General features: G+C 45.1%; 1 protein-coding gene across 2 annotated transcripts in view; it reads right to left on the reverse strand.

Annotated features, from left to right (window-relative positions):
* Positions 1 to 27803, reverse strand: part of Adamts17 (ADAM metallopeptidase with thrombospondin type 1 motif 17) — a 309925-nt gene that overhangs the window by 153951 nt on the left and 128171 nt on the right. The gene's annotated exons all lie outside the window — the stretch shown is intronic.

Raw genomic sequence — 27803 nt, forward strand, 5'->3', positions numbered from 1 at the left:
AGAAGGGGAGAACTGCTCCCTAAGTTCAAAGGCCTAATGGGGACATCAAAGGACACAGGATGCTCTAAACAGTGGCAATACTAAGGATAGGGCTTCCTGTTCCTAATGACTATCACCCCCTGATTTTTTATGAAACTGGTCACCAGGGGGTCTTTATAGACTTATTATTTGAACTCTGCCTTTTCCATGCTGTCAAGGAGAAGTGGAGGGAGTGGGAATCAGAATATATATACTGTGAAGTGCTCACCACAGGGCATAGCGCAGCCTCAGCCCCTTCATGATGCCCACAACGGGCCAGTGATTGGGGCTTCGGTTCATGCATTTGGCTCGTGTGAGCACAGTCCCATTCTGAGCCCAGTTTACAGGTCCTTCTCTCCATCCTTGAGGCGGAGGAATGGCCTTGAACTCTGACCATCACAGTCCTCCTCTCCATGCCTTTTAGAGCCACCCTGAAAGGAAGGATTTTTTATTCTCTTTTCTGCTTCAACAGCTCAGCAAATTCTGACAGCAGGGCCCAGAGCTAATCACATAGAGAAACTGGTTAAGTATTGGCAAGCTGATGGAACACATGGACCCTTGGAAAACAAAGCAACCTGTCTAGATCTCAGAATTTCTCTGAAAGAGTTTTGCCCTCCTGGGTGCTGCTCCCTTCACTATGTTCCTGAAGAAGCTGGGAGTTTCTGAGAGTCACCACACCAGGGAATCCAGGAAAGATACTAATTCAGGTTGTGCAGGTCAAAAGCCACACTTCCAAGGGGAGAATGCTATGTTCCTTCAAGGTTCTGTTCTATATGGCCCTTGATTCTTATGGCTTTCAATGAGTGAGTTTATTAAATATATAGCAGGCCAATGTAAAAGAGATAGATGGGTAGATATATAACAGTTAGATAGATGATAGAAGATAGATATAGATAGATAGAGAGATCAATGATGGATAGATGATAGATAGATCAACAATAAATACTTGATAGACAGATCAATGATGGATAGATAATAGATAAAAGATAGATGATAGATCAATGAGGGATAGATGATAAACAGACAGATAGATCAATGATGGATAGATAATAGATAAATGATAGATGATAGATCAATGATGGATAGATAATAGATAAATGATAGATGATAGATCAATGATGGATAGATGATAAACAGACAGATAGATCAATGATGGATAGATGATAAACAGACAGATAGATCAATGATGGATAGATAATAGATAAATGATAGATCAATGATGGATAGATGATAAACAGACAGATAGATCAATGATGGATAGATGATAAACAGACAGATAGATCAATGATGGATAGATAATAGATAAATGATAGATGATAGATCAATGATGGATAGATGATAAACAGACAGATAGATCAATGAGGGATAGATGATAAACAGACAGATAGATCAATGAGGGATAGATGATAAACAGACAGATAGATCAATGAGGGATAGATGATAAACAGACAGATAGATCAATGAGGGATGGATGATAAACAGACAGATAGATCAATGAGGGATAGATGATAAACAGACAGATAGATCAATGATGGATAGATGATAAACAGACAGATAGATCAATGAGGGATAGATGATAAACAGACAGATAGATCAATGATGGATAGATGATAAACAGACAGATAGATCAATGAGGGATAGATGATAAACAGACAGATAGATCAATGAGGGATGGATGATAGATAGACAGATAGATCAATGAGGGATAGATGATAAACAGACAGATAGATCAATGATGGATAGATGATAAACAGACAGATAGATCAATGAGGGATGGATGATAGATAGACAGATAGATCAATGATGGATAGATAATAGATAAATGATAGATGATAGATCAATGATGGATAGATGATAAACAGACAGATAGATCAATGATGGATAGATGATAAACAGACAGATAGATCAATGAGGGATGGATGATAGATAGACAGACAGACAGCTGTAACCAACCAGCTAGCCAGACAATATAACAAAACAATATCAACTTGGGTACTCAAAACACCCAGTCCAGCAGAAACCAACAGGAGCAGCTGAGGTAGCGGGCTGCCGGTCCCCCCTGAGCTTTCCCTCAGTGGATAAACTTCCCATGGGCTGAACTCTCCCTTCCCCTCCCCACAGCAGGTTCTTTTACATCACGGGATATACAATAGTAACCCCGGTTGTAGCTGTTCTCAAGAGCACAGTGATTTTACTCTTGGGTTATTCTGCTGTTCTGACCTCTGTCACAGAGTTAGAGATTAGACTATCCACAGATGAACGGTCTCAGAGGACACTTGACATAAAAATGTGTGAGTCCAAAATGGGGGGCGGGGTTACCCCACTTCCAGAGTGGGCATCTCTGAGCTCCATGAGAATTTGTCAATACAAATGTGTATTACAGGTTCAAAGCAGTTTATATTCAGCCTAACAGGGTTTCCAACCAGGGAGAGACTACAAAACTTAGAAGGCTGTTTCTAGACTCAGGAGACCAAGAAAGACCAAGTTTAGTTTCTAGAAAGCATTGACTTTCAAACGTGCTTGTACAGTGGACTAATCTAGAAAGCCCAAAGAAGCAGTGGGTTCTAGCTCCTACAGTCTGAATATCTGACTTCATTGGTATGAGGCATGACCTCAACATTTGGATTCTTACGTGTTCCCGGGTAGTTCTAACATGCTTAGAAGGCTGTGGACCACTACCATAGTGTACACCAGTTGATAAACAAACGTCAGCATACTCTAGATTGATTAAGTCAAAGACAAAACTCAGAGTGACCTTTCTTTCCAATCAGAAAGCCAAATTTTGGGGTGAGACCAGAGAGGGCAGTCATGTTAGCACATTCTGGACACACTCAAAAGACCCAAATCTCTCTTCCCCTCCACTCCGAGTGGGTCATTTCTAAGAAGTGACGACCGCACTAGTGATAAACACTACTGCATGCTGCTTGCTTCATGACCAGGGACAATCTGAGAAATGAACCATCAGGCAATTCTGCCACCATGCAAACATCACCACAGAGTGTGTGCTCCACGAGCTACGGTGGCTTTATGTCCTTTGTGATATATCCGTAGGGACCATGGTCACATACATGGTGCCGTTTTGAACCCTCGACTAAAATAGTATGCAGCACGTGGCCAGATGAGTTTGTGACCATGCATTGCTCAAAAAACTTGGGACATTGTATAGATTCATAATTTTTCTAAAACCAAGGGTTAGTTTGGCTTGGTGGTTAGAGTACTTGTTGCTCTTGGAGGGAACCTGGATTCGATTCTCAGCACCTTCATGGTGGCTCATCTGTAACTCCAGCTCCGGGTGATCCAATAACTCCTTCTGACCTTCTCAGGAAAAAAAATCCCACACAGAGTGCACATATACACATGCAGTAAAACTATTCATATTATATAAAATAAAGTAAATAAAAAAGAATTTAGACCAAGGGACTGTTTCTGACATTTCCACACAGTTGAACCTGTGGGGGCTTTATATTCCTTCCCCCCGCCTTAAGCAATACTTTTCATGACTTAAAAAGTATTCACCACTTTCCCCAGTATAAATTACAGCTTCTTGCAGTTAATCACTACTGCTTAGCTGGCATTCAACTTACAGGATAAAGATATATTCTTTTGGCTGACTTAATGATTGTGTACACAAGTTGTCCTCAAACCCTCTCTGAGTTTTGGCTCACAGCAGCTATGGTGTTCTGAGGCTGGAATGTGGTTTCATGCAATGCCAGGTCTTGCATAAGTGATAATTGATATTTTTACTAGCAGCAACTTTGGAGTTGATAATGGGTTATTAAAACAGGAAAGGGACCCTGCCCACAAAGTCTCATCAGGGATAGGAGAGGTGTTTCAGACAAGAAGCCTCCCAGGGTTGATTGAGGGGGGTCCCTACAGTAGGTCCCACAGCTCCTCCCAAACAGCCATTTTCAGGGTCAAAACCCTGTGGTGGTTCCTCTACCTGCTGAGTTTCCTTACCCTGTGGCTGCATGGCACCCAGCCCCCATGGGACTCAGTTCTACTTGTGCAGAGGAGTGGGTATCAAAGTCTAAGGGTATTGCACCGTCTCTGATCTTTGTCTTCTTTCAAAACAACCTTAATGCTTATCTTGATTTTTAACTCTGCCAACTTGAATTACCAAATTTGACAACTCTGGCAGGGCAGAGACTCACCACTCTGAAGGAATGGTCTTCTGCCCTTATCTGTGGCCACCTCTCTTCACTCATGAGGCAACAAGGTTTTCCTTCCACCCAGGTAAAATTTCAGCAAGGTTTAACTGACGAAAGGCAGGAACGGGGCCGCATGTCAGCAAATACGACACTCTTTCTATTCTGAGATTATCAAGAGAAGGGTTAATTCTTTAAGAAAATAAAGCCACTGTTTCAGCCACTAAGGGGAACTGAGAACAGACCAGGGACTGACTGGCAGGGATCAACAAAAGGATGTGTGATGGGGATTCAAACCTCAGGAGGGAAATTATGAAACTTGGTCACCTCTGAATGTTGGTTGCTTTTGTCGCTTTGTTCTGGGTCCTGGGGAATCAATAGCCTTGGGCTTAGTTGTCTTCATGTCACATCAGTGCTGACTTTGGCTTGTGAGTGACACCAATCTGTGTGAATGGTGCCTCTGGAGTGTGCAGCACAGCCGGACAGATTGCCTTCACTCCTCCTCTGTCCTTCACCCTTCATTCCTAAGGCAGATTTGTTCCCGGCAATGTCACAGGCATAGAAACATCTCTTTTGAGCAGACAAAACTTTTTCTCTTTCAGGACACGTCAAGTTGTGGAACAGAGTGACCCAGGCACCCAAAAAGATAATGGAACCACTTGCCAGATATTGGCCTGACTTGCGATTTGCTCTGCAGACCCTACTGCCAGACCAGTAAATCAAACAAAATCAATGGGTCCACACGAGGATGGACCTCCATTGTAATGTCTTCCTTGTAACGATTCCTGAGTCAACCTCCATGTCTTAGTTTTCTGATAACAGAACTCTGAGGCTGGCTAATTTACAAAGAGCAGGGATTTACTTGGGTTCACCAGGATGAAAGTTGATAAGTCCAAGAGAGGGAGGACTCCTCTTGTTGGGGCTCCCACCTCTTCAACTCAGTGTGGAAACTGGACAGAAACTGATGCGTGCAGAATATGGAAGAGGAGACCACACATGGCCAGAGTGAACCATTCCTTGAGAAGGGCTCACCTCCCATCGGAGCATATTCAAGCCACAGCCCTCAGTGTATCCAGCAAGGTCTCACATGCTGGGCTTCCTACTAGCTGTGTTGATAGGTGTCAACAGTTGGCTGAGTCCTGCAGGCCTTGGGCCTATGTTCCTGTTTTGTCTCTCCTGGTAGGCATGCTCTGGGTTCCAGATGGACTTATAGAGCCACAACTACAGCACACACACCTACATCTAGAAGGTACTTCAGGGAGGAGGGAGAGGAATTCAAAATCTAAAGACCACAACAAGAAAGGCTTTCCAATGTCCGCTGTCCACTCCTCTTAGCCTGCTCTGGCAAAGGGACCACCCTGCTGAGAAGTATGGACACAGTCAACAGCAACACCCTCTCCTCCATCTTCAAGTCTCTATTCCCTTTTGTCATGGGGAAAAGTCAAAGAGGCTTTGGGCTCCTTGATGAACCAGGACCCCATGCCAATCCAGGAGTCTTTCCAAAGGGAATTCAGTGCCAATGGGTAAGGATAAGGAGATTCTACTTTCCCCACTTCCAGGATCATGCATCTGGGCCAGCTGATCCACACTGGAAGATGTCCTGACCATAGCAGTGCATGGGGGATGGCAAATACTGCTGATGGTTAGACATGATGGTGGAGGTTATGGGCTTCAAATGGAAGGGCACAGAGCAAGGGCTATGCATGTCTTGCCATCACTGTGAGGGCAGGATGACAATGGTCATGACAGCCACTCATACGAGTAAGCACAGATTCACAAATGTGGCTGTATGTGGGAGCCATCTGTGTTCTGCCTATCTGTGGAAATCCCTAGTAGGAGGTATAGGCTGGATTGTTGACTGATGTTTCTCTCCTGCCTGGTTCCCACAGTCGTTAGGTCCCAAAGAATCACACAGAGGTCTATATTAATGATAAACTGATTGGCCCATCATCTCAGGCTTCTTATTAACTCTTATAACTTATATTAACCCATTATTCTTGTATATGTTAGCCACATGGCTCGGTACCTTTTTCAGTGGAGCAATCACATCTTCCTTCTGTGATTGAAACAGGACTACAGAGGAATGGGCTTCCTTCTTCCCAGAATTCTCCTGTTCTCAATGACCTGCCTCTACTTGTCTGGTTGTCCTGCTTATACTTCCTGCCTGGCTACTGGCCAATCAGCATTTATTTAAAATATAATTGACAGAATACAGACCATTCTACCACACCACTGGATGGTCTCTCAAGGCAACTCTCTACTTTCTTTTTCAAGAAAAATTCTTAAATTTAAAATAGTCATAAATTTAACAAAGGCTGAAAATCCAAACACATGCAGGATCTCTGCACCTTAGACGCAGTCTTCCCCCGCCTTGCATCACCACACGATAATGGAGATCAGAAGTTTGCACTCACCACGTCCCACAGAACCTGTTCTGATTTTCCAGTTAAGCCATGTTCTCTGTTGGGTGCCTGGCTCCAGCTGAAGACAATTTGAACACACGCAGTCCCCAGTAATTCCTGCCACCATCGAAAAGCTTACAGGTGCCGTCACCAACACTTTCCTTTATGGGATTACCCACACTCTCCCTCATCCCTTAAGCCCTAACAACCATCAATCTCAGCTCCATCCCTCCAATTATGCTAGTTCACATGAATGAATGGAACCACGTACTGCATATTCCTCTGAAAGGGAGCTTGTTTTTTTTTTTTTAAATTCAGCATAATTTGAGGCCTATTTAAGTTTCTGTGTCTATCTAGAATTCAAACACTTTTAATTGGTAGGTAGAAGTCCAGGAAATGGATGAGCCACAATTTAACTGTCTACCCACTGGAGGATTTAGGTAGTTTTAGTTTGGGGGCCATTAAGAGGACAACTGCTTTAACGTACACATGTAAGTTTCTAGGCAATGGTATCATCCGTCCTCTGGGGTGAGTGCACAGGACGTTAACCACTGGACCGTTTGGTAAGCTCCAGGGTTTGAATGGGGTCTCACGTACTCCACACTGACCTTGAACTAGCTATGCAGTTGAAGATGATCTTCAACTCTTGCTCTTCCTGTTTCTTCCTCCCAAGACCTTGGGCAGTTTTAGTTTTACAAGAAATCCCCAAACTGTTTTGTAGAGTAGCTCTGTTATTTTATACTTTCACCAGTGACGTGGGAGTGACTCGCTTTTCTGCAGCCTGGCCAGCACTCGATGTCCCTCTTTTCTCTGTGGCCATCTAGTCGTGTGTAGTAGCAACACATCGTGAATTGAGTTTGCATTTCCCCGCTAACTGCGCTGACATTGAAGCGCTTCCTCTCTATCCACACGTCCTGTGCCCTGTTCTCTTCTGTGAAATGCCTGTTTGGGCTTCTTCACCATGTTCTCAGGGCTGTTTACAGATTACTGTAATTTAATTTTACTGAATGTCTTTAATACTATTAAGATGGCTTTTCACACAGCAAAGCTTTCAACACTGGTGATTCCAGCCTTTTCTTTGGCTTGGATGGTGTTCCGTGAGAGCTAAGAACGCTGTCCAGCCCCGGCTTCCAGGTTTGCCTCCCATGTCTTATTTCCTGGAAGTGTAGTAGTTTGCACTGAAGTTCATAATTAATTCTGAGGTAAGTTTTGGGGGGCAAGTATGATATTTATGTCAAGGGTTTTTTTTTTCTTCATCAATGGATGTCTGAATTTGCAACATTTTCTTTTAAATGATAACCCACACTAAGTCGCTTTTGTATTTCTGTTAAAAACCAGGTATATTTGTGTGACTCTATTTCTGGGTTCCCTGTTACTCACTGAACAATGTTTCTGTTCCTTCAAGAGAATACCTCAGTTATGGAGAAAGATCAGGAGCATGATATGTTCCCCTCTAGTGTTCATTTTCTTGGATGGCTTTGGCTACTCTAGGGCCCATCGTTTTCCTTGAGAGTTTGAGAATCTCTCTTTCTATGTCTACCAGAAAGACGGTGCTAACCTTTTGATAAGAACAGCATTGAACCTACAGATCAACGCTGGGAGAACTAACGGCTTCTTTACGATGTTAAGTCTTCAATCCCAGAACGCTGTGTCTCTTCAGGAACACAAGCCTCCTCTGGTCTATGGTTCAGCATGTGATTTTACCCAGACAAATCCTGTATATGACTTAGTAGATGTATAGGTTCTTTCCAACTTGGAAAGGTTTGCTGTTCAGAGTATTAGTTGTGACTGTTTTGTTGATGCTCTTGGAGAGCTGAGGACCATTCCCCGTGTTCCCAAATGATGTAGGTTGTTACCATGAGCAGAAGACAATACAAGTTAGATATATTGACAAATGAATTTTGTATATGAATGGATATGAATTTCCTTCATTAAGATGTTGACATAATATACAAACTGATAAACTGAAATTAAACCAGTTTTGTGTACCTGAAATTAATCCCCTTGGTCATAGCTTTACATTTTTATTCATTCATTCATTCACTCTCTCCTTCTTTCTTTCCCAAACACACACATACACACACACACACAACACACACACACACACACACACACACACACACACACAATTGGATTTAATTTTCTAAAAATTCTCTTGAGAGATATTAAGCTATATTTTTGCATATTTTAGTATCAGAGCAATATCAGCTTCTTACACTTAATTGGAAAGTGTTCTTTCCTTTTCAGCTTACTATAAGACACTACATAAAATGGCTAATTTTTCTTTGAGTGTTTGGTAAAATTGTTCAGTGAAATCATCTTGGCCTAGAGATATCCAGGTAGTGTTAGCTTATGTTTTTTGAGTTTTAGCTTAAAGTTTTTGAACTGATGCATAAAAACTCTGCAGGGATCAAAGAAATGTCTCAGTGTATAAAGCATTAGCCACTCAGGTGACCCAGATCTGACTCTTGAACTTCACATAAAGGGCTGGATGCTGTGACATGCACTATGATCCCAGCATTCTTCCTCTGAGATGGAAGATGGAGAGAGGAAAATCAGCCGATAGCTCCCAGGATCCCTGACCTGGAATAAGCTGTTTATCAGGAGAAAGAGTAAGAGGGATTCTGCCTCAAGGACTGACCCCTGAGCATCGTCACCTGACCTCCTCAGGGGCATTGTGCCACATGCACACCCATGCTCACGCACATACATACATACACAAAATTTAAAAATAAGCTCACATTTCAAATGCACATATTAATGAGGTAACTGGATATTTTGATCAATTCGTTGTATACTGTTTAGATCATGTTAAACACATCTGTAACTTCCAACTACAAATTCAAATTTTTTAAAATTACTTTTGAGAAAGATACACATACACACACACAATGAAACATGATCAAATCTACACACTATATCTCCTTCCCCACTTCCATATTTCTCTATTCTGTCACACTCACAACTTCATGTATTTGGTTTTTTTTTTTTTCTTTTCAGTGTGCTGCAGTCAGTGAAGAGATTCATAACTGGTCCTAGCACTGAGAATAGGAGACCGAGTGCTCAGCCCTAAATGGGTCTCCTGCATTAACCACCTCCCCTCCCCCCTCCAAACACTCAGGGAACATCACGGGAGAGGAGGCAGGAAGCACATTAAGAGACAGAGGCCTGGGAAGCGTGCTGTGAAGTGCTGTCTTGGTGACATGGCTATGCCACTCCTCAACTCCTGGCTGCTTGGTGACCTGCACAACATCAAGCCAATCAAAACCCCAGCATAGATGAGGTGGATGCTCTCTGGGCCCTACCACATGCTGAGGAGCTATTGGCAATGGAGAGTTGTTGGTGGAGGAGAATCATTCTTTACTGAAAACAGTAGTACGCTCTCCGTGTGTCTGAGAAGGGCTCCATTCCTGTGCACACAAGGGCAGCACTAAGGATCTTAGTGTGATATCTAAAGTTCCTATTTCTTTAGTAGACACATGTCTATTTAGGTCATCTATCTTATCCTACTGGGTTTTATTCATTTATAGCCTTCAGGAAAGTTCTCCATTTCTCCCTTGTTGTCCTGTTATGATCCTTTCAAAGGCTGTAGGAGTTACGGCCATCCCGGGTCATGTCGGACACTAAAATATCTCCTCTCTTTATCTTGTCGATCTTCCTGCAGATTTAGCAATTTTGTTGATTTATTTTGGAGATCCTTTTGTCCATTAATTTCCTCTATTGTTTTCTTATTTTTTAACATCATTGATTCCTGCTCCTTATGGTTGCTTACTTTGTATGTTTCTGTCCTGCTGGTTTCTTGAGGTAAGAACTCGGAATATTGGTGGGTGAATTTCTTTATTTTCCAATTAAACACCTAGTGCTATAAACTTCCCTCTAGGCCTATTCTAGCTACATCCCACACATGCTCACCAGTTGTGCTTTCGTTTCCATTCAGCTCTGGTTTTGTGTGTGTGTGTGTGTGTATGTATGTGTGTATATGTATGCGTATATGTGTGTATGTATGTATGTGTGTATATGTATGTGTACATGTGTGTGTATGTATGTGTGTATATGTATGTGTATATGTATGTGTGTATATGTATATGTATGTGTGTATATGTATGTGTATGTGTGTGTGTGTGTGTGTGTGTGTGTGTGTGTGTGTGTGCGCAGTGGGCTATACAGGCTCATGTGCGTGTGTGCTCGTGGAGGTCAGAGGAGCTGGACATGCATATTATTCCCCAGGCATTATCTGCCATCTTAAAAGGCTATTTGCTTTTATTTTATTTGTTTTTTTAAGACAAGATGTCTCACTGGCCAGACCTCCCCGAGTGGGCTAGACTTAGGCAGGTTAGAATACCCCAGAGATCTGCCTGCCTCCACATCCTGGGTGCTGGGACCACAGAGCTGGCCACCATGCCTGACCTTTTCCTAACATGGTTGTGTGGATCCAACTCAGGTGTTTGCTTAAGGCAAAAACTTTGCTAACCGAGTTATGGCCCAGAATAAAGCTTATCTGGCCGAAAGTTCCACAGGAGTTTGAAGATAACAAGTATCTAGTCAACCAAAGCTCTTAGGTTGGTTTCTTTTAGTTCTAGGAACTTCTTAAACTGTGGGTTGTGATGCCATGTGTCTCCATATAACAGGATGGGGGGGGGGAGGGCAAGGTGTGAAATATAGCAACAGTAACAGTTTTCTGAACACAAAGCAACCAAAATCTAATTTACAGATCAAACATGTAACAAATTAGAGGTGCTTCCAGTAGTAGGCATCCGGCTGGGTTGCATGGCGTCACTGCTCTGACTGGATGGCACTACCTGTTGCATTGTACCCTTGTCTTCACTTCATGCAGTGCTAGGGGCACCACCTGAAACCCCTCTGCGCAGAGCTGGCGTGCTAGCGACTGCAGAGATTTTGTGTCTATGACGCTTTCTGCACCTCTGGAAACACCATGCTTGCACCTCTGGAAACACCATGCTTGCACCTCTGGAAACACCATGCTTGCCCACAAAAAACAAAGACTTGCAACAGCTCACACTCACCCTTCCTCAGGTGTCTGACAGTAAGAGCTGGTGTCTGAGTTACTGACTTGAATTTTGCTAAAACAACAACAACAACAACAACAACAACATAATTAAAGGGATTTGGGTTTAGGACTGTGTTGTATGACTTTTCCTGGACAGATTTCAAACAAACATCTCTTTACCCTAGATGGGCCACCAATGGCAGACCTAAGAAATGATTCAAGTCCAGCTGAGCCAATCAATGGCTTATTTTTTTTGGGGGGGGGGGGGATTGTTACTTACAGCAGCTTAGGCAAGGGGTTGTTCAGAGGTGCATGAAACTCAAAGGCAGCTGCATTCCTGAGAGACCACCCAGCAGGGGTGATGGCTCTGTTGCTTCCCTGAGGCACCCTGCATGACTCCAGGCAATGGTCTCTCAGCAACTGTCCACTGCACAGACACCTTGGGAAAGGCTTCCTAAGTCTTGTAACTTTTGACCATCTCTGAGTCTTACAAGTTTCATGAACCTGCTGAGCCTTCTGAGTTTTATCTTCTTGAGTCTTGAGGCTCCCTTCTCCCTCCAGAAGAGAATGTTTCAAATAAAAATAAATAAGGGTGTCTGACAGATTAAGACAGAATTTTCAGCCATTTCTCAAATGGTACTAAGCATACATCTGCTTGTATGTTTTACACTATGACTCATGTAACCAGCGTTCCCATCATTGATGACTACACAATCAAAACATCCGTCAACTCTGAAAATGGTTTATGCTTTACAGTATCAAATATCCAAACAAAATATCATTATTTATGTAAAAATGAGCAATCACATTCATTACATTATGATGCAACTGTCCTTTTATCTTTAACAACTGGTAAAATTGTATGCATATCAAAGAATTATTTTGGAACAAATTTATGATTTATTTATAGTAAATGCTTGATTTGTATACATAGTTTATCTACTTGTATACCCAAAGTTGTGGAAAACGCTCTCAGATAAAGCGGGGCCACAGCTCAAGCAGCCCTGTTTTAGGCTGTATATAGAGCACACAGTGTTTTTAAATCCATTTGCCAATGCACGTCTTTTAGCCAGTGCTTTTTATACAATGTACACCGGGAGTAACTATAGGCATGGAGCTTTGTTTCCTTTGTTTCTCTTTTCTTATCATTCTCTGAGTTATGCTTTCATTTTACCTCTTTCAATGAGTACTGTTACTTCTACTTAGCCTATTTAATCCTCCCATCCATCCTCCAACCTTTGGCCATGCTGGGGATGGAGTCTAGACCTCAGTACACAGCAGGCAAGTGCTAGCCCAGTAAGCTACAACCTGAGTTCTACCCGCCTCATTTTTGCAAATAGAATTGCCTTATTCTCTCTCTCTCTCTCTCTCTCTCTCTCTCTCTCTCTCTCTCTCTCTCTCACACACACACACACACACACACACACAAATGCATATATATATATATGCATACATATGAGTTGTTGTTATTGTTGTTCATGTGTGTGTGTGTGTTCATTTGTTCAGGTGTTGTTAAAACTTTTGTTTGACTATAGAGCAAAATGAAGGGGTAGGAAGATGGCTCAATCAGTAAAGTGAGACAGGGATCCCTGGGACTTGCTGACCAGTCTCAGTGAACCAGTGAGTTCCAGGTTTAGGGAGGGATTCTACCTCCTAAGATGAGGTGGAGAGGGTCCTGGCAGGCTCTAGTGTGCCCTCAAGTGCTGTGTCCCTGCGGCTCTCTGACACCAGCTATTTTCTCCCTCATTGCCCTTGAGAGCATGTTCAACTAAAGTCCTTAAAAGAGACCTCTCATGCTAAGCGCAGACTTCCCAGGCCTGCTTAACTTTGAGAGGGCATAGCAGAATAACCACTTCCTCTAACTTCTGGAGAGGAGGCCGTGTCAATGCAACCTAAGAATGCACTGTCTTAGCATAGCTTCTCCCATACAAGATGGAGGATCAGTTTCTTACCCAAATATATTGGCAGTGGCTGCCTGCAAAGTTAAGGAGGTTAGGAATTGGGACTCAGTGGGAAGGGTCTCAGGCTCAATTAGTAATGTCTGTCTATGGATAACAGCAAAGAAAGAGAGACAGATAGGTGTGATCAATTAGTAATGTTTATCTGTGGAGAACAGTAAAGAAGGAGAGACAAATATGTGTGATTAATTAGTAATGTCTGCCTGTGGAGAAGAGAAAAGAAGGAGACACAGATATGTGTGCTGGCTTGAATGGATCCTGGTAAAGCTTACAGTAAACCACACTTCTTGTCTCTTGTACATCTAGTATATCTGGGACTTATTTTAAATGCCACCCGATAAGCCATAAGACATATAGCATGTGGTCTTTAATACTCACAAAGAGTTTAAACTCTGACTGTGTTTCTTATCAGGGGTTCTTGGACTTCATTTTCCTCTCTATAAAATGTCAATGCTATTGTCTTTAAAGCATTAGGATGAAAATGAATCACAATTAGACATTACTGCATTTTGTTAACTTTTTCTGTTGGTATTTTAATGTTGGCTAAGAACCTGAATCATGGGAAACAACTGGTTGACCTGTTTATCCAGTACTTTGGTTGCAAATGGCACCAGGTATATCCAGCAACCTCAGGCTACATGGGAACCAGGTAAGACTTGTTGGGCAGTCAAAGTCATGATGGCAAGTCTACAGATAAAGGCAGGTTCTACGAGCATTATGCATTCAGCCATAGAAGAAAACCCAGCCAGGGGCTAGTTCTGCTAAGCACTGTGTTCCCTTTGCATTTATAACCATTTGAAGGTTCCCAAGTTTGTAAACACAACTGCTTTGGGCTGGGTCCAGGCCAGGACTCCTGGGCTTTCTTTCTACTTTGGTAACTGGTCCTTCGGGCTTTCTTTCCTGAGCTCCCTTGCAAAAGTAAATGAATTTTCTAATACCTTTGTGTGACCTGCTATATGCACATGGTCCACTGAAGGTAAACATTGGGAGTTACAGGCTCAACCCACAAAGGGCAACCCAGCTTCTCAGGAAAGATAATCATCTTTACAACAATTCATGTTGTAGCCAGGAGTGGTTAGGGCCCTGAACGCCAGGGCTGACTGTCAATCTTCAGTTTCTAGACATTTCCACACAGCATTTGCAGGTTACACTGGTATTTGGTACCATAGGTAAACAAATGTCACACCTGAGAAGAAATGGTGATGCCCTAGGACAAACAAAGAAGCCAACTTGCCCTCTGTGGATGTTTATTAACATCTACAGGGACCGTGGGAATGACTTTGTACATATGGGTCATTGGCGGCAGGGGTGGGAAGACGCCACTGTCTAGGAAAAATACCATGGCTCAGGCTTCAGCTTCTGCCTTCAAACCAAAACTAACTGAATGTGTGGCCGAAGCAGAGCAGGACAGCGATGCTGGCATCTCCAGCCCTGGTCAAGGCACTGCAGCCAATGCCACTGCTCTGGGGACTCTGAGGACATGTCTCACATCCCATTTCCTACTGTAGACTATCCTGCTTCCTTCCATTTTCCACATGGAAAATTCCCATTTCATAGGTAGCACAAAAAGTCTGACTGAACAAGCATGTTTCCAAACTGCTCTGTCAAAAATCCAAGAGTGCAACATGAGAATTCAGCTACACACACACACACATGATTTTTTATGATCTATCAAGCTAAACATTTAGAGTGAGTGGGGATTGTAACAGATAGAAGCAACGATGGTCATTTCAACCATATTTAGTAGGATATTGTCTCTGAGCTTCAGGGAGTAACCATAGGAACCTAGCAGCAAACTCTGCAATCCTCTGATATCTCTGTAGCCAAAGAAGATAAGAAAGCAATTCCCACGGCTCTACTGGGGCTCCGTGGAGACATAGCCCGATTGTCACGAGTGCTTTCTGCTCTTCCAGAGGACCAGAATTTTGCTTCCAAATACCAAGGTCTACTGGCTTTCAACCACCTGCAATTCTGACTCCAGAGGATCTGAAACCCTCCTCTAGCCTCCATGAGCATTGTCACATACATTCCCAGCATCCACAGGGACACACATAAACAAAAACAAAACACACTCCACTATTAGAAAAAAAGAGAGGGAAGGAGGGAGGGAAGGAGAGAGACAGAGAGAAAGGGAAGGCAGAGGCATTTTCTCAATCTATAATCCTGCACTAATTATGGTATTCTGTGGCAGTCCACATAGACAATGGTGGTCACAGATAATTATTATGGGGTCTCTGAAGAACTGGCACCCAGTGATACTGTAACCATCTGAACTTCAGTGTGCAAGGCTCCACTCACCTGCTGGTGGTGTGCGCAAGCCTAGACCACCTATCAAAAGAAAGCACAGGACACATACTTGATAACCACCTCAGCCATTTATGGATGAGCCATACTACATTTGGTATCTTACTAGGAAGTTTACCAACAAAAGAAAGTTCCCTGTAGAACTACATGCCATGTGAGGCTGCAGCATTGTATGACGAAACCATGCAGGATGACTGCCCTGTACTTTCTGGGCATGGGGGATGCGTCAACATGCTCCATGACAGTCACATGATGATGTAAATCGATGCCTTTCTCAGAATGCATCACTGTGATGCATTAAGTGATGCACAGCATTAAGTGTGGCTCCAGCATGCAGCTAGAAGTGAATGTACCCTGAGATGACCCAGGTAGAAAAGGCTACCCCTTTAGCATGCTTTAACCACCTTTTCCATTTACTCATAAATCACGTAGGGACCTGAGTTCCTAGCACTCTCCAAGGTGCTGGGGTGGTACCAATCCTCAGACCACGCTAAAGAGCAATGCCACGAATGACATTTGACAGTACTGCTACAGTCTGAACAGTGTCAAAGATACGGACTTCTTCAATCTCCTTTGCTAGATTTTGAACTGTACATGGGAAAAAATGAGTTCAAGATGACAATTGTCAAAGAGAAGGGGCCATCTAGGGGGGATCAGGGAAGGCATTCAGGGAGAGCTTGCTCTGCTGAGTCGGCTGAACTGTGTACAGTGGGCAGACCCTGGGAACCCAGGTGCCTCTTTCTTTCTTTCTGGCAGTGGTTGCTATGGGCGAGGAGACATTTTTGACACCCTAGGCTGATTGGATAGCAAATGCCACCAAGATGAGCAGGCCCTTCATTAGTCTAGGTGTCCCGTCTCTTGAAGAACCCCCCAAATCCTGTCAACTGCGGGCTCAGCAGGGATCAGTTACAAGACTGTGCTCATTGCTTCTGTCTGAAGGAATGCTATAGGAGAAATCACCTAAGAGCAGAAGCCAAATAACAGGAGACATTAGGTCATCAGTGGCTGTCTTGTCCTTTGGGCCTCGGAGGACCTGCGGCTGCCCCACAGCAGAGCTCCTACTGCGGATGCCACCCCCTGGATGTGAGACACCAGCAGCCAGTGTCATATGACTTCAGAGGACCACTGTGGGGTCTCCTCCCTGTTCTCACCAACAATCCATCCGGCTGCAAGCTGACAAAGTCAGACCAAGGCACGGGTGCAAGTTGACGCTCCCATGATCACATGTCACATGTTCCAAGGCCACAGGGCTCTGCTTCCTATCACAGCTGCCAGTCTTTGCCTCCCAGGCCTCCTCTGGGACCTCGACATTTCCAACCTCACCCCTTGCCATCCCTAATGATAATTTAAGAGTTGCGGAATCACAGAGGTCTGCTTGACACAAGCTCTTTCTCAGGAGTGTGACTATGGAAAATGAGATGGAATCTTGAAGATTAATACTGCCAGTGACTTAATGAAATGATAACCTTCCTCATTTATAGCCACCCACTTGTTGATATTGTTCCCAAGAGGCCACTCTTAGATTCATATACTGGTCCCTGGCAACTTCTACGTCCTGCTGGGGTGTCAGCAACACAGTATATGGTTCCACAGCTCTCCCAGAGTTCTGGGTACTTCAACTGGGACTTTCTGCTGAATGATTAAGTCACCAGCTGCATGCAAGGTATGAATATGTCCTATGTACACAAAACAGAAAAGGCTGAAAGGGTCCTTAACCAGAGTATGCCAGTGACCAGGCTGGTGGCCGGATCCCCGGGGTCTCGGCATCTACAAGTATCCTTGGCTGTTTGGTTTAGAAATTTTCACCAGTTGTAGGCATTCAATGCACAAGGATTTTAGTTGAAAAAAGGGTTCACCCATTTTTAAAGATAGGATATACCTATTTCATAGATTCCAGAAACCTAAGTCACATAGGAGGGTGACCTCAATGGTTTTCAACCTTTCTAATAATGTGGCCCTTTAATAATGGTTCCTCAAGTTGTAGTGACCCCAACCATAAAATTATTTCATTGCTACTTCATAACTATAATCTTTCTATTGTTATGAATTGTAATGTAAATATCCATATATAGGTCACATACTTGATATGTAACCCCTCACCCAAGAGGGTTGCGACCCATTAAGTTGAGAACCACTGTTATAAGTAACGGCAAGTAGATGCAATGAAAAAGACAGACATTTCACAGGGCTGTAGCCCAGCTTCTGTCCCCGTGTGGAAAGGGCATTATGCTGCAGCCCAGATTCTGGCCCAAGGCTCCACTTAGCCACTTGTAGCTGTGGGAAGGAAGCTGCTTGCCACCTACAGGATGAGGCTAAGATGACTCCAGAAGTTCTTCTAGCTCCACAAAGCACGAGAAAAGTCACTTAACTGAAGTTGCCAGGAGCCTTGGTGGTCTAAGGAGAAAGTTGGGTCTCATCTAACTCCTGGCAGGGTCCATGAAGGAAGGGAGCTCTGAGGGATTGCAGTTGGGGCTCTTCCGCCAGACTCGATTCTCCTCCCACCGGTGCACACCACCATCTTGGATGACTTTGTTCTGGGCACGGCCATTCAGCAGATAATTAAACACACATCATTCTTGGGGTAAGGAGTGGTACCAATATAGAGGCGCTCACAGTCGTATTACAGAACTGACACTCTGGGGCAGAGGCGCCTCCTGGCAGCCGGGTTTTCTATCACAGCAATGACGTCCAGCTAACAGGTGTTGGTTCACACTGCTCAGCATGCTGGTGGGACTACACTGACCAGCTTGCTGATGGGCTCCTGCAGTGGCTTCATAGTGGTCTCTTCCTCTCTCTGCGGAAAGGTGTCAGGCCTGGCCTGGGCAGACTGAGAAATGGTCAAGGGTCTTTCGAAGACAGGGCTCTGGGCTGTACAGAAGACTGGAAGTGTCTTCTCCTCCCACAGGCTTCCAAGTTGCATGTTCAGAAGGCAAAGGAAGCTCTGTAGTGACTCTGCAGGCCTGAATGCTGGAGGAGGAAGAAGAGGAGAAGGAAGAAGAGGAGGAGGAGGAGGAGGAGGAGGAGGAGGAGGAGGAGGAGGAGGAGGAGGAGGAGGAGGAATGAGCTGGGGGCAAAAGGGCCACTTTTACAAGCATCCTTGAACAGGGGTGGTGGCACAGAACTGGGTGGTGGTGGCGCACGCCCCTAATCCCAGAACTTCAGAGGCAGAGGCAGGCGGATCTCTATGAGTTAGAGGCCAGCCTACTCTATAGAGCAAGTTCCAGGACAGGCTTCAAAGTTACACAGAGAAACCCTGTCTCTAAAAACCAACCAACCAAACAAACAAACAGAAACCCAAAACCCAAAACCAAGCAACACAACAACTCCCATCATGGGATGGATACCAGGACTCTTAGAGAAGGGGAGGAGGAGAAAGAAGAAACGTGGGTGAAGTTTGGGGCCAGCTCCGCTGAGTGCCCTCTAGGCACTAGTGAGTTCTACTCTGCTGAAATGTCATCAGGACAGCTTGATTTACATAGCAAGCTCTGAGATTCTAAGTAGCAAAAAAATGAAATATGGACAAATGCAAAAAAGAAAGTGAGGACGGCATGTTATGTACCTTTCTGAATTTGGATAATAAAACCACATCCAACAAAGAATGTTAGGCACTGACTTTGATGGGGGAGAGGGTAAGAGAAAGGAAACCATACCCCCAAATCTTTCTGAGATTACCCAAGGAACCCCCTGAGTCCTTGCAGGTAGCCACCACCACGATAACCCTTTAGTAAGGAAGGGTGGAGGATTAGCCTCCAGGGTCTGTGGAAGCCAATGAGGAGATGAAGATGAGATCATAGGACCAACAAGAAACTTGCCAGAAAACCCGAGGCCACAACCAGACCCCAGACCCAAGACCCAAGACCTTGTGAGGAAAAGATGTTCCCTTCTTGTTCCTCAAGAGGGCCAGGCTCTGAGTGGACAAACGTCCTAATTCCATATTTCTAACCAGTTATGACATTTTCAGAGAGTCTCTGCAGTCCCTTGCTTATAAGGCTAACCCGTCGGATGGAGTGCCATACCCACCACCTCCCAGGTATAGCACACAAGCCAACTACACCACACAGGCTGCTAGCAGGCGACCTGCCAGCCCAGAGCTGTATGTATTCCCTCGGTGTCCCTCACATTGTACCAGGCAGTTCTTCCTTAATACAAATTACAGATGAGCTTCCGCGCCTCCCACATCTGGATTACGGTTTGCTTTCCTTCCTGCTCTGGGGCCAAGACAATTCCTTTTCATTTGAACTGTGTCGACTCCAGTTATGAGAACATTTCCCCACCCGCCTCCTCCCTTCTCTCCCCTCTGCTCCAGACATGCTTCGGCCTACTTCCCGTCGGCTTCGCGTCCCGGGGATTGGATCCCTCATATTTTGAGTAGCGCAGCGGTCAAGAAGTCCTCGAGGACACAGTCAGCTGCATTCACCCTGACCCCTGCTGTCCTCAGCTCACCTCTGTGACGTCACATCCTGGCAGGAGACATCTAGAGTGAAGAGAGTCCAGTTCTGAGGAGCCACGCGATCTGCTAGAGCCATCCAGGTACCTGTGGTGCCCCTGGCTCTGTTCATCCTGCCGTACAATCTAATCATGCCAGTACCATGGAGTTGTGTGGATCTGTGCCTCCAGGACGGTGGGCACAAGTAGTTTGACTGGGATCGTGTTTAAACTTTGTGTCTACAGGTGCTTATGTAACAACTAAACAGACTAGACAGAGTTCCTGATGAGTGCATTTCATATGAGACCGTGCCCCTCCACACTTCCATCTCCTTCCCCAACATCCCATTACAGGTGATTTTAGGCTCTGTGCTGTACTTAGTAAAATGCCCTGGGAGGTGCCAGTTGAAAGACACCCAGATCAAACCCACTTACAGTATGACTAGCTGGTCGACCAGCAGAAAAAATGCATGCAAACTCAGGGTGACAGAGGGGACAGGTCCAGGCATCACTGTGGCTCAATACGAAGGGACCCTCAGGAGGATAGGGATGTGGGAGCGAGAGACAGAAGCAAGAAGGTGCCTGGTGGTAGGAAGAACAATGATGGACCCTATGATGCTGTGTCTCCTGTGGGTCTCTCCTGGGATACAGAGAGCCTCCCAGACAGCCTCAGGACAAGCAGTTCAGGTGACTGTGGGGAAGCACGGTCACTGGTGTATCTGCACACCCCGGGTGCACTGATACAAAGCACTGCTCAGATGGTTTCTAAGCCCGGGCCCAAGTTTCTATGAGAACAGCCTTGTTTGGGGGATCACAGACTCAGTCTATGAACCAGAGAAGGTGCAATTCTCAGAGCAGGGAGAAACTGTTTTTCAGAAGGGCAGAGAGATGCCAGGAAAACCCACAGATAAGGAAACATTCACCCTGAGGATCAGAAGCAAGAGACTGGCATCACAATTGGCATTTGTGTCATCTGAGAAGACTTCTTTTTTTTTCTTTTCTTTTTTTTCTATTTATTTATTATGCATACAGCCTTCCTTCCATGTGCGTCTGCACACCAGAAGGGGGGCACCAGATCTCACTATAGATTGCTGTGGGCCACCGTGTGGTTGCTGGGAATTGAACTCAGGAACTTTGGAGGAGCAGTCAGGGCTCTTAACCACTGAGCCATCTCTCTAGCCCCCATCTGAGAAGACTTCTGCCCAGTGTTGTAAATGATGAGGAGTTTGTACAGGATTGCTAGGTAGACCCTGATTCACCCCAATGCATGCAGATTTTGCACAGGATTGCCAGGGAGATGCTGATTCACCCCAAATGCACGCGGAGTTTGCACAGGATTGTCAGGGAGACGCTGATTTACCCCAGTGCATGCAGAGTTTGCACAGGATTGCCAGGGAGATGCTGATTCACCCCAAATGCATGCGGAGTTTGCACAGGATTGTCAGGTAGACGCTGATTTACCCCAGTGCATGCAGATTTTGCACAGGATTGCCAGGGAGATGCTGATTCACCCCAAATGCACGCGGAGTTTGCACAGGATTGTCAGGGAGACGCTGATTTACCCCAGTGCATGCAGAGTTTGCACAGGATTGCCAGGGAGATGCTGATTCACCCCAAATGCATGCGGAGTTTGCACAGGATTGTCAGGGAGACGCTGATTTACCCCAGTGCATGCAGAGTTTGCACAGGATTGCCAGGGAGATGCTGATTCACCCCAAATGCACGCGGAGTTTGCACAGGATTGTCAGGGAGACGCTGATTTACCCCAGTGCATGCAGAGTTTGCACAGGATTGCCAGGGAGACGCTGATTTACCCCAGTGCATGCAGAGTTTGCACAGGATTGCCAGGAAGATGCTGATTCACCCCAGTGCAGTTCAGGCTTATCTAATGAAGCTCCTACATTCAACAAAGTTTATTTTCTGCCAAGGGAAATCACTACTCATACATAGATACAGGACATACATTTTTTTTCTACATGGGTAGTCAGGATGTGAAATGTTCATTTCCCCACCAGCCTACCTAAAGGATTCTATCTGTAGACATCACCCAGGACTACTCAGCCTTACCCAGCTGAAAGGCATGCAGCATCCTCTGCATGAACATACACTGCATGCATCTGTGCTGCCTGCACACGTTCTTGGTTTCCCATAGCCTAGACTACCAACTCTCCTGCTGATTTCCTGGCCTTACACTGCACCAGACAAGCTCCCACCAACTACATGCTTCTCCTGGCCCTCGCTGCCATATTTGACATGACCTCTCAAAACATAAAAGGGTCAAACCAATTCTCATAGAATCATTTTACACTACAACTTCAACTCTGACATACAGTCTATCTATACATACACACACATGCATACACCATGCACATATGCAGAGGCATGCATGCACACACATGTATGTATATGTAATCATCTTAAGGTGATACTGCAATCTTTACCATCTCCTTTCTTGACCCAAGATGGTATCCCTGAATTTTTTGCTTCATATGCAATCAGTAGGGGTCTGATATATATTTTTTTTTATCAAGTGAGACAATCTTTTCCAACACTGATGAAGGCTGAACCTTAAAGTCATGGTATGAGGGAGAAAGAAATGCTTAGGTCTAGCCATTCCTCTGATCAGTACCTTGTACCTCTCCACATAGGGAATCTGATTACTTGGGGTTGTCACACTCCAAAGATTGCCCCCATCCCTTCATGGACTGCACCTTATCAACTAGCAGCTGGTATCACAGACCTCTGAGGTGAAAGAGACCTACTGTAGCCATCTTCAACTTCCCATGCTTAGATGCTACCTCCAGCAGCCACCACAGGATGAAAAGGGCAAAAGGCTAACATACACCTGCTTTACCACTGGTTTCTTACGTGGTCGCTAGAAGAGAAGGAGACAGCTGTGTTCCATCAAAGCTTATGGCCAGTGTATCTATTCACCAGAAGCAAAACAGCATGTGGCTTCCAGACAGGACAGTCTTTATTGGGCAAGCAGACAACCAAGGTCAAAGATACTCTCTTGAGAGATCAAAACTGCTGTCAGTCTGAGAATAGTTCCCAGTCCACTCATCCTCCAGGCAGCAAACAAAGCAACTCCCTTCCAGGCTCCCGCAACCTTTCCCAGGGTCTGGAGCCCCTCTGACATCATCAGGGCCAGGTCTGGCACCTCCTGCCTTCTAGATCAGGATAGAGGGTCAGATTGATTTCAGTATCATTGTTGGCACTTCTGCCTTGTGAATGTTGTTTACTCTCTTTGACCAGCGAGTGAACAGCTGCCCATAGCATTTATTTCCTTCAAAAGATGGTATCTTGGTTTTTGGATAGCCAAAAAGCTCTCTTCTTCCTACTTACCTCTTGTTATTTTGACCCTTATTTTAATGGGTCTATTTTTTATATCAAATGCATTATCATACAAATGATCCCAAATCATGCCAACTAGAGACTAAACATTCTCTCTCTCTTCTCTCTCTGGGGTGTGTGTGTGTGTGTGTGTGTGTGTGTGTGTGTGTGTGTGTAAATGTCATGATGTACAGGAACCCAAGAAAGCCAGGAGAGGATGCTGAATCCCCTGGAGCTGGAGCTACAAGCAGTTGTGAGCTGCCTGCCACCGGTGCTGGGAATGGAACTCAAGTAAGTACTTTTAACTGCTGAGCCTTCTCTCCATCCCAAAGACCATGAATTAAAAAATAAAATCAGTGCTACAGATGTGCTGGGAATAACCAATGACCTTCTGAGTGTATTCAAGGCCTGCTACACAAGACTGAAGCCATGACTGGCTAACGGGGCCAAGAGCCCATGGCTGGGTAGGCCAAAGACCTCCAGGGGAACCTCTGCTATTGTTCTAAGTGGACATGCTATCAACCTGCCTTATATGCCTAGGGCAGCTCTCAATCCTCATCAGAGAAGCTTTTTTTTTCCCCAGTAGATTATGAATAACAGAGAGACTCACAACTGGTTTATTACCAGAGAAAACGTGACATACACAGCCACGAACAGACATCTCCACCACACCCCTTCTCCCAGGGATCACCACGGCAGAGCGCACAGCCATGAACAGGACATCTACAACACACCCCTTCTCCCAAGGCACAGGGATCACCACAGAAAAGGAATTGGAAAGACTCTAAGTCTGAAGCAGTAGCTGACTGCAGGAAGACAGCATTTTCTGGATGCCACAGGCAACTGCACATATGAACTCACAGGAGCTTACACAAGACAGCATCCCAGCACGCTGAGGGGGAGTCACCAAGTGCTGCCCCTGGCTGTGGAGCGAATGGCAGCTGATGGCTACTGGAGAAAGTCAGTTTTCTTCGGGGAGGGGGCTCCCAGGAGGCTACCCACCCTCCACTGAATGGCCTGTGCTCATGTACTGGCAGCATGGAGCAGATGCAATGCGTTTGAAAAAAAGAGCAGCAAACTTGGAGAGAACAGTAGTGGGGCACACAGAGAAGAAATTGAAGGGGAGGGATGGATAGGTTTAAACACATTATGTGTACGTACGAAATGCTAAAAGGACAACAAATTTGGCTCTAATTTCCCAACTTCTGGTTCTCAAGTAGGAGCTAAACAATATCTACACACTAGGCTGGTTCATTCACTTAAAGGATGGAAAGCGTCTTACCCAGCACCTGACCTCTAGGACATGGTTAGCAAATAAGTTCTGATCCAGCCTAAACACCATTAGTATGTTACTAATCTGTGCCCTCTGTGAATGATTGACATTATCAGTTCAAGAACCTACTTAACTTATGATTGAGGACACAGGTGGTTGTAAATTGGGTTCAAGTCTTTTATGGTCCCAAATAAATCAACTTTGACTAGCTAAGACAAAACTCTGTGGGGTTGGAGAGATGGCTCAGTGGTTTAGAGCATCAGCTACTCCCATAGAGGACCCAGGTTTGAGTCCCAGCACCCACAAGGCAGCTCACAACTGCCTGCAATTCCAGTTCCAGGGGATTCAACATTCTCTTCTGAGGTCCCTGGACACCAGTCAAGCTCGCGGGGACACATACAAACATGCAGACAAGACACTCATACACATAAAATAAATCGTCTTTTAACAAGATGAAACTAGGCATACATACAAAGATATCCCCCAGAAGGAATAGGGAGGAAGGCACAATTTCCAGAAGCTGGTGAGGTCACTGCTGAAAAAAAGCTTCCTCTTACACCCGCTGAGATTTTTTTTTTATTAAAATCAAATCAGAAACAAAATCATAAAGTCAGTTAGTCCACACACAAATGAAATGTGTGGTTCATGTGGAAGGAGAATGTTCCACCTGCAGGTGAGATCGGAGCACAGCTGCTCACAGAGGGTCCTGACAAGGGGCATGCCAGGAAGGAAAGGAGGAGCCAAGACCCAGGTCTGAAGATGCACACCGTCCACTGGACACCTCCCCTTACCAGTACTTTGTCAGTGGGGATTAGTGTATTAGCGACCTGGGGGCCCCCTCAACGTATCCAAAAGGACACGTTGGGGGACCACACACTCTATCCCAGAGCATCACCCATTTCGGGTTTGGCCCTTGCCTCTGCTGAGAGTGCAGGCCTTCCCTGTTCTAAGCCGTCCATATGGCCCATCCCCCACTGTCCTTAAGCAGGATGACTAGAGGGGATTTCAGAGAGGGATTATGTAGGCTTGGCAGGTGGGGGTTGGAGGTGGGTAGGGCGCTGTAGCCCAACAAAGACACTACTCAGACAACAGACTTCCTTGGGAAAACTGTAATCACCCGACTTGGAGGAGGCCAAATGCTGGCAGGGTTTATTGGCTTCCATTCACAACAGTGTTTGTTTTTGTAGGTAATTAGAGTTTAGTAGCAAGCCATAAAGAATTCTACAAGTAACTGTGCACAGTCTATAGCTGAAAGGGTACTGAAGGATGCCTGTGTCTAGCCATTCACCACTGCAGACCTCCTGGGCTAAGCAGCCAGTTTTTGACCCAGCGGTTCATCGGGAAGAAAAGACCTCTGTGCTTTCATACACAAGGAAGAAATACCTTCATGGGGCATATGTGTGTCCCAGTGTATGGGACACATAGCACCGTGACAAAGACTGTGGTACAGGAAGCTGCCGCAGAAAACTGCAGTTGATGTACCAGTAGCTCAAAAACTTTATCCTTTTTTAAAAATTTATGTGTACGTATGTGTGCCTGTGTAGGTCTCTCTGTGCATCATATTCTGATAGATGTCTGTGGAGGCCTGAGGGCATCAGATCCTTTATAACCATAGTGAGCAGCCAGATGTGGGTGCCGGGACTTGAACCCAGATCCTCTACAAAGAGCAGTACATGCCCTTAACCACTGCTTCGTAGTTTATTGGCTTTCATTCACAAAAGAGTTTGGTGTTTGTAGGTAATTAGAGTTTAGTAACAAGCTATTAAGAATTCTTCAAGAAACTGTATACAGTCTATAGCCAAAGTACCTCATGTTCCAGCCCCTCAAACCATCTTTAAGAACAATCTGTCTATCTGAATGTCTGTCTGTGTCCGTCTGTCCGTCCGTTTGTGTCTCTGTCTCTGTCTCTGTCTCTCTCTCTCTCTCTCTCTCTCTCTCTCTCTCTGTGTGTGTGTGTGTGTGTGTGTGTGTGTGCGTGTGTGTGTGTGTGACTCAGAGCACAGTCCAGATGGCGGTAACGGTCTCAGGTGAATTGTGGTACACACCAGGCTAGTTGTCCTGCGAGAGTCCAGGGAGTCTGCTGTTTCTACCTGCTCCATCTCACCACAGCAGGGTAGGGATTACAGACACATGTTAGCTCACCTAGCTTTACTTGGGTTCTGAAGACCAGAACTCAGGCCTGCATGCTTGAGTAGTAAGCACTTTCTCCCCCTGAGCCATTTCCCCAGCTCCTTCAGAAAATCTTACTTGACTGTTCACAGACACAGACACACACACACACACAGACACACACACACACACACACACACACACACAGCCTTCCCTGAAGCTCTGCATTCTTAAAGCCCTTAAACAGCTGACTCACTTTCACATACTGAGATAGGCACCTACTGAGGCCATGGTGGTCTTTGCTCATGAGTCCCTAGGGTACTGAGTTTTAACTACTGGAAAGCAGGGATATAGATGCAATGAAAAAAAAAAGTGAGAGCCAAGTATTGTCACCAACAGCTAGGAAGAAGCACGGACATGGAGCGAGGGTGTACATCAGGGCCACTGACTGGCTTTGTGAGACCTCGGTCAATAAATACATGTTCCTTGTGCTACACATACAACATCCACACAGCACAGTCTCCCTCTGCCCCACATCAGGGTCTCCAACCTGTCCAGAGGAGTCAACTGCCAAATCCCCTACAAATGGGACCAGATAAACAGGACAAAAGAGAAAGGAAGGCCTGAGGCTTTGCTGTTGCTCCAGGAAAACAATTGCTTTTCCATCCTTTGTATACACTGGCTTTCCTCTTGCAACGACTGGACGTAACCGTTAAGGACTCGGGCCCCTTCCTGTGGAGGTCATTAGTAAACCTTTACGACCATTTCCCAAGAACTAGATTTCCATTTATGTTCTATACAATCCAATATAAATTTTCCCACTGCTCT

This window comes from Myodes glareolus, chromosome 24 (assembly GCF_982192425.1).
Source record: "Myodes glareolus chromosome 24, mMyoGla1.1, whole genome shotgun sequence".
Lineage (NCBI taxonomy): Eukaryota > Metazoa > Chordata > Mammalia > Rodentia > Cricetidae > Myodes > Myodes glareolus.